Raw genomic sequence first — 9,098 nt, 5'->3', positions numbered from 1 at the left:
AATCAACCAACAAGGAAGACTGGAAGCACGTAAAGTTTTAGAACTGTATGGCAGACCTCAGCTTTTCAAATTATTCCATTAGCATCACTAAAATACAGCAACTTAGCATGAACCTTTGTTGCTCATTGTCCCTTCCTTTTCCGAAATGAACTCGAGTGTCGTTGAAATTCAAACGCCAGCATTAAAGTAATATCATTCGATTTCACTGCTTTAATTTCAAAGTTCAGTTAAGGTATTCATAGCTGGCTACAATATTTAGATTACACAAGCACAAATTAAGAGTGCGAGTTTTGTTACCATATTTTAGCTTACCTGTGACTGCAGCTCAGCTTAGCGCGTACTAAATTTTACTATTGTTAATTGTTCAGAATCATTTAATTCAAGTTCGAAGTTAAATCTCTTAATTCTAAATTGCGTAGATTAAAGTAGCTTTTGAAATGGTTGTTGAGGTAGCCCAAGACTAACCTTATTTTATTGAATTTCCTAGTGCTTCAGAAACAAAGTTCACTATTAATTTCAGTCACTAAATTAACTTCCAATTTTCCGGTTTTATTAATTCTTTTGCTAAATTAAATCAGAGTCTAGCGAAATTTATTACTTCTGACAAACATTCAGTTTTCACACAACACGTGTCAACCTTCAGTTGCCACGCTTTTAGTGCTAATTATATGTGCAATAACCTTTCTTTTTCAGTTATTATAGTAGTTGTCCATAGGACTCGCGACCGTAGTTTTCCCCAAATCTCAAATCTCTAATTAACGCCAGTTAATTGTTTACGTAACGACTGCACATTTACTTTCTTTATTAACTTTACCCTTTTTCAAAATTAATTTCCACCTGTTTCATTTGCATTTTTCCTTTCATTTAGATGTAACCCTTTCCTCCCTCTTTACCGACAGATTAACTTCGGTGACGATTGCTTTTCCCAAATTTCCATTAGGTAAACGCTGTTTAATTTTTACTATGGTCGATAAGTGAGGGGGAGGTTACACCACCGAAGAAACACCAACAGTTTGCCCTTATTCGAGTTCACTTGGCTGTAACACGACGCACTCACAACTACACAGAACAGTGTTCTGACCAGGTCTGGTTCGTGCAAAATGTCGAGGACATTACACAAGTGCCGTTCGTGGTAAATACAACAGTGCAACGTGCATGCTTGGCTAGCATCTTTATTTATGGAACCGAAACGAAATGGAGCAGCCCACCGATAGAGCGATTCATCGTGCTATAATTTTCTGCAGCTGAAGCGGAATCACGATGCAACAATTTACGCTTTACGTGAGTGACTGGCTTATGTACAGGGAGGATATAATTAAACTTTCGCTACTTCAGCCAGAGTACACGGAAAACTGCTTCCAGTATGGGAATGATGTTCAAACTGTGCGCTGCAAGATTCGCGTTGTTATTGTCATTAATGTCTTCACTTTCCATTAGGAGTCGATTCGGGTACGGCGGCGTAAGGAGGAATTCTGACCCCAAGGACCAAGGACATTCAGCGTGAGTGGCACAAGTTACTGCGACCTGCTTCGCCTACTTGTGATCCATGCTCCACGGCAGAGTGGTGCTTTGGACCCAACTATATTGATGCACGATGGATCTCCATCTCACATGGATTCACATCTCTCCTCCTCAGTGCTCATGGGGTCATTTGGTTACTCCGTAACACATCTGAGTAGGTAATTTTTGAAATCCTGAAAGTCACGTAATGTAAACTCGAAAGAAAACAGAAAAAAGTTATTGCTGAATAAAGTAAAAACTATTTGTACACTATTTTGTGTCTGAGTATTAATACATATGGAAAGACCATCAATGAAGTGTGATACGAACTTAAGCTACTTATTAAATTTCCCAGCGGATAAGTTTAAGATTCTGTGGCTTGGTTTAAGATTCTGTCACTTGCGAAATTTTAAAACTAAATGAACGACATTTTACTGTCGTGAAGAAAACAAAATTCATACTCATATGATTTACTGATGTGCTTATACAGTGGTACTCCAGTTAAATACAGTACTCCAAAAACTTTTAATTTAGGTATCCATCCAGATTTCTGGGACACTTTACATATTTCTATCAACTGGAAGATTACTGGAGTAGTCTCTTTTTTCTGATGCTGAGATCACAGAAGTCGGAATGTCTGACGTACAAGGCTAGTAATCCGTTGGCTAGCCCTGACTGCACCAAAATGATCTCTCGAGTAAGCAGAGTGGTTATACTGTGATACTTTCTCGCCTCCAGGCACGGCTCTGCCGTGGGATGCGTGGACAGGGCAGTTTTGCTGAATAAGGGAAGCCACTAGGTTTTCTAAGCAACAATACCGTTACCTTATACGACACTGACTGTGAATCTATTATTCCTGTATTCATTAGGAGCCAGTGACACACACTCCATTAATAAATATACCCTATCAAATTTTCTGACGTAGTATTAAGAACAATTAATTACATCTTAGGTTATATTGGATACGAAACGGAATATCTTTCACCAATGACTCCTGCCGTCTTGGTTCAGAGGTCATCCTCAGTTCATACAGGCGGCTGTCGGAGTTGGTGAAGGCGGAAAGCCTCGCTCGCGGGGTGGAATCTGAGCTAACTATTTGTAGTATCGTTCCCAGAACCGACCGTGGTCCTCTGGTTTGGAGCCGAGTGAAAGGCTTAAACCAGAGGCTCTGACGATTCTGCGGAGATCTGGGGTGACGCCTCCTGAGACGCGGCAAGGTAGGAGTAGGCAAAATGCAACAGGGAATAACAACATTAATGTGCTAATAGTAAACTGCAGGAGCGTCTATAGAAAGGTCGCAGATTTGCTCTCATTAATAAACGGTCACAATGCCCACATAGTACTAGGGACAGAAAGTTGGCTGAAACCAGATGTAAACAGTAATGAAATTCTAAACTCAGATTGGAATGTATACCGCAGAGACGGGCTGGACAGTGAAGGGGGAGGCGTGTTTATAGCAATAAGAAGTGCAATAGTATCGAAGGAAATTGACGGAGATCCGAAATGTGATATAATTTGGGTGAAGGTCACGGTTAAAGCAGGCTCAGACATGGTAATTGGATGTCTCTATAGGCCCCCTGGCTCAGCAGCTGTTGTGGCTGAGCACCTGAAGGATAATTTCGAAAATATTTCGAGAAGATTTCCCCACCATGTTAGAATTCTGGGTGGAGATTTTAATTTGCCGGATATAGACTGGGAGACTCAAACGTTCATAACGGGTGGCGGGGACAAAGAATACAGTGAAATTTTTTTAAGTGCATTATCTGAAAACTACCTTGAGCAGTTAAACAGAGAACCGTGTCGTGGCGATAACATATTAGACCTTCTGGTGACAAACAGACCCGAACTATTTGAAACATTTAACGCAGAACAGGGAATCAGCGATCATAAAACGGTTACTGCATCGATGATTTCAGCCGTAAATAGAAATATTAAAAAAGGTAGGAAGATTTTTCTGTTTAGCAAAAGTGATAAAAAGCAGATTTCAGAGTACCTGACAGCTCAACACAAAAGTTTTGTCTCAAGTACAGACAGTGTTGAGGATCAGTGGACAAAGTTCAAAACCATCGTACAATATGCGTTAGATGATTATGTGCCAAGCAAGATCGTAATAGATGGAAAAGAGCCACTGTAGTACAACAACAGAGTTAGAAAACTGCTGCGGAAGCAAAGGGAACTTCACAGCAAACATAAACATAGCCAAAGCCTTGCAGACAAACAAAAATTACGCGAAGCGAAATGTAGTGTGAGGAGGGCTAAGCGAGAGGCGTTCAATGACTTCGAAAGTAAAGTTCTATGTACTGACTTGGCAGAAAATCCTAAGAAATTTTGGTCTTACGTCAAAGTGGTAGGTGGATCAAAGCAAAATGTCCAGACACTCTGTGATCAAAATGGTTCTGAAACAGAGGATGACAGACTAAAGGCCGAAATACTAAATGTCTTTTTCCAAAGCTGTTTCACAGATTGCACAGATTGCACTGTAGTTCCTTCTCTAGATTGTCGCACAGATGACAAAATGGTAGATATCGAAATAGACGACAGAGGGATAGAGAAACAATTAAAATCCCTCACAAGAGGAAAGGCCGCTGGACCTGATGGGATACCAGTTCGATTTTACACAGAGTACTCGAAGGAACGTGCCCCCCTTCATGCAGCGGTGTACCGTTGGTCTCTAGAAGAGCGTAGCGTTCCAAAATATTGGAAAAGGGCACAGGTCATCCCCGTTTTTAAGAAGGGACGTCCAATAGATGTGCAGAACTATAGATCTATATCTCTAACGTCGATCAGTTGTAGAATTTTGGAACACGTATTATGTTCGAGTATAATGACTTTTCTGGAGACTAGAAATGTTCTCTGTAGGAATCAACATGGGTTTCGAAAAAGACGATAGTGTGCAACCCAGCTCGCGCTGTTCGTCCACGAGACTCAGAGGGCCATAGATACGGGTTCCCAGGTAGATGCCGTGTTTCTTGACTTCCGTAAGGCGTTCGATACAGCTCCCCACAGACGTTTAATGAACAAAGTAAGAGCATATGGACTATCAGACCAATTGTGTGATTGGATTGAAGAGTTCCTAGATAATGGAAAGCAGCATGTCATTCTCAGTGGAGAGAAGTCTTCCGAAGTAAGAGCGATTTCAGGCGTGCCGCTTTTCACAATATACATAAATGACCTTGTGGATGACATCGGAAGTTCACTGAGGCTTTTTGCGGATGATGCTGCGGTATATCGACAGGTTGTAACAATGGAAAATCGTACTGAAATGCAGGAGGATCTGCAGCGAATTGACGCATGGTGCAAGGAATGGCAATTGAATCTCAATGTAGACAAGTGTAATGTGTTGCGAATACATAGAAAGAAAGATCCCTTATCATTTAGCTACAATATAACAGGTCAGCAACTGGAAGCAGTTAATTCCATAAATTATCTGGGAGTACGCATTAGGAGTGATTTAAAATGGAATGATCATATAAAGTTGATCGTCGGTAAAGCAGATGCCAGACTGAGATTCATTGGAAGAATCCTAAGGAAATGCAATCCGGAAACAAAGGAAGTAGGTTACAATACGCTTGTTCGCCCACTGCTTGAATACTGCTCAGCATTGTGGGATCCGTACCAGATAGGGTTGATAGAAGAGATAGAGAAGATCAAACGGAGAGCAGCGCGCTTCGTTACAGGATCATTTAGTAATCGCTAAAGCGTTATGGAGATGATAGATAAACTCCAGTGAAAGACTCTGGAGGAGAGACGCTCAGTAGCTCGGTATGGGCTTTCGTTGAAGTTTCGAGAACATACCTTCACCGAGGAGTCAAGCAGTATATTGCTCTCTCCTTCGTATATCTCGCGAAGAGACCATGAGGATAAAATCAGAGAGATTAGAGCCCACACAGAGGCATACCGACAATCCTTCTTTCCACGAACAATACGAGACTGGAACAGAAGGAAGAACCGATAGAGATACTCAAGGTACCCTCCGCCACACACCGTCAGGTGGCTTGCGGAGTATGGATGTAGATGAAGATGTAAATGTAGAAACAAAAGTTTGGAGGAAATTATTTTCAACTAAACCATATATCATTAGTAAGAAAACAAGTAGAAAACTTACTTGCAAGGAACTTTTCAGTTTCGTGGATTTACTTCTTTATTATTGTAGTCTACATATGGAGTTTGTTTCGCTATCGCTGTTACACTTATAGAGGGTGATTCAGTTGCCCCTACCGAACAATTTTATGCAACCCGCACTACGTCTGTATCCAAATGCTACCCACACGGCCGACGGCCACATGATGGACATAACTAACGTCTCAGAACTTTGGGCTACTGTCAGCGATACACCTTCCTTCTGCCACACTTATACAAGTGTCCCCAGTCTTTCTTTGTGTAACTAGCCCTGTAAACAAACAGGTTTTGGATGTTTCTGTAAGTTTATTCTGTTGTTTAGCACTTAATCTTTCATAAATGATTCGCTAACGTTTCCTTATGAATTGTGCTTCACCATGGAAAAAACAGGAGATATCAAAATGAGAAGTGTGGAAATAGCAACTTTCCAGCACATAACCCAATGAAAAGATCAATATATGACTCGCCGCGTTAACGTGCTAAAGTAGTTTCATAAACAAAATTTGTTCAGTAGGTTTAAGATGTCTTCATATACTTTATTACTTCTTCTGCGGCATCTTGACAATGTACCTTACATCTCCAGAGATCACTGTCCAACAACATCGTTGTAACATGTCAGTTGCATAAAACGACAGCGCTGGGAGCATTATATTAACCTTTTCAATGGGTTATATACCGGAAAGTTGTTACTCCCACACTTCTCATTCTGATACCTCCCGTTAATTTAGTTTTCCCGAAGGCAACGTTTCTGAACCATCTACCAAAGATTAGCTCCTATAAACGGAATAAAATTACAGAGACATCCAAAACCAGTATAACTACACTGCTAATTACACAAAGAAAGATTGGAAACACTTGTGTAGGTATGACAGATGTAAGGTATACCCTGCTCCAGAAATACTTTGTAACACATGGCCAGTCCTCACTTGTATCTTTTACGGTATGATTCTGTTTGCTAGCACCCGCCCAAAGCCCTGTGAGGGAGCTTGTATCCGCTAGGTGGCTGTTGCCTGTCTGGTTACCGTTCCTGGTACAGACGTAGTGTGGGTTGCACGGAATGGATTGGTGGGGGCAGATGAATTACACTGTGTACATGTGTATTTCTAATTCCTTTTTTTCTTTTTGACACTAACTTAGTTATCGTCTGAAGGAGACATTCCCACACAGCTTAAAGAATGAGAGAAGTTCTATAACCAAGGTGAAACAGTGTGCTTCCTGCGATTAATGAAATTCTCGTTGCCAACAGCTGATGGCAACAACATACTCTAGCGGTAAAACTCTGTTACGTTGAGAACCCTGCAAGTCAGTGACACACGGAGTTTCAAAACCAAAGCAAATAGTTACGATCCCTTCTCGCCCAATGCACAGAGCACACGTATGCGATATCCACGCACAATGACGTATCTACCCATCAACCTTCTTTTTGACACGTAAACGGAACTGCCAAAAAGAGTAAGTTACAGGGTTTTAAAACTAAGTGATTCATTTGGAAAAACCGAATCATTGGCCGTTCGTTGTAAACTGCGTAGCTGCCAAGATCACCAGATTTGAGCTCGTGTGATTTCTGACTGTGGGGTTACCTGAAGGAAAGGGTTTTTCAACAGGACAGTGACACACTTTGGAGGTTGAAGATGAGCATAGGGAGGGAGGTGGTCAACATCCCACGTGACATCTTTCGGGCTGTAGTAGAGCAATTTCTAGTGCGATTCCATGCTGTCGTAAATGCACACGGTCGTCAAATTGAGCAATGTTTGTAATATGAAACGTAAACATGATAATTAACAAATTTTACCCCTTCATACATCTACATCTATGTAATTATCCTGCTATTCACAATAAAGAGCCTGGCAGAGGGCTCAATGAACCATCTTGAAGCTGTCTGTCTGCCGTTTTACTGTCGAACGACGCGCGAGAAAAACGAGCTCTAAATTGTTCTGTGCGAGCCCTGATTTCTCTTATTTTATCGTGATGATCGTTTCTCCCTATGTAGGTGGGTGCCAACAGAATGTTTTCGCAATCGGAGGGGAAAACTGCTGACAGAAATTTCATGAGGAGATCCCGTCGCAACGAAAAATGCCTTTGTTTTAATGATTGCCATTCCAATTCACGTATCATGTCTCCCCTGTTTCGCGATAATAAAAAACCAGCTGCCCTTCCTTGAACTTTTTCGATGACCTCCGTCAGTCCCACGTGATGCCGATCCCATACCGCACAGAAATATTCCAGAATAGGGGGAACACGCGTGGTGTAAGCAGTCTCTTTAGTAACCTGTTGCACCTTCTAAGTGTTCTTCCAATGAATCGCAGTCTTTGGTTTGCTCTTCCCACAACATTATCTATGTGATCGTTCCAATTTAGGTTATTTGTAATTGCAATCCCTAAGTTTTGTTGTTGAATTTACAGCCTTCAGATCCGTGTCATTTATCGCGTAATCGAAATTTAGCGAATTTCTTTTAGTACTCATATGAATAACTTCACACTTTTGAAACTTCCTGGCAGGTTAAAACTGTGTGCCGGGCCGAGACTCGAACTCGGGACCTTTGCCTTTCGCGGGCAAGTGCTCTACCAACTGAGCTACCCAAAAACGACTCACGTCCCGTCCTCACAGCTTTGCTTCTGCTTTTTTCTTGTTATGAGTATTGTCCACTGATCAGATGTCAACTGAGAGAAGACATACCTCTATTTATATGTTTTTCCTGTGATAAATCAGATGATGCCACCAGCATTATTATCTATGTTTCTGTTGTTTACCTATACGTAGTATTTTTCTAAACAGTTTGAATATGCCCTGCTATTTAATCTACTGTGGTACGTCTATGTGATTCGTCACTGGTTCAATTGTGCTATTTAGGTAACCGCCCTAACTGGATGCTGTAGATTTTTTTACTATTCGATTTTGCATAAGCATGCATTTCCAGATGTTTAGACGAACCTCTGCGTCTTCTCAATATAATTCTTCTCATGCAAGTTAGCCTGGATGTTTTTTTTTTTTCTCTCTGCTTTAGTGGTAGCACATCTTCGCGTGACTTGAGCCTGTTGCATAATTTTCTTTATCATTTATTTCTTCACAGTTTCTTTTATTACTGTTGATGGTGCGTCCTCTCAAACAGCCCAGTTTCTTATGTTTCAACTATCTGATTAGTCATGCAACGATGTTAGATTTTTCTTCGTTTTTTCTGTTTATAATATGTTACAATCTTGCACTTATGATTTATGTTATTTACTGAGTCCTCCTTCATATGAGATAGCTTGGAAGCTATTTACTATAAATTCTGGCACGTATTTGACAGTGCAGAACATCTTTGGCTTGGTTCAGATACGACATACAATCAATGTATTGTATGTGCGATTGACATCATTAGGACTCTCATCAGAAATGAAAAATGAGGCTGTCTATCAAATGTTGATAGCATGATTGTTTTAACCTTGGTAAATCATTAGATCTCACAACTTTCTGACTGCGCTATGAACTGTAATACA

Source organism: Schistocerca americana, chromosome 6 (assembly GCF_021461395.2).
Source record: "Schistocerca americana isolate TAMUIC-IGC-003095 chromosome 6, iqSchAmer2.1, whole genome shotgun sequence".
NCBI classification, from domain to species: domain Eukaryota; kingdom Metazoa; phylum Arthropoda; class Insecta; order Orthoptera; family Acrididae; genus Schistocerca; species Schistocerca americana.
Note: the sequence above shows the minus strand (reverse complement) of the source record.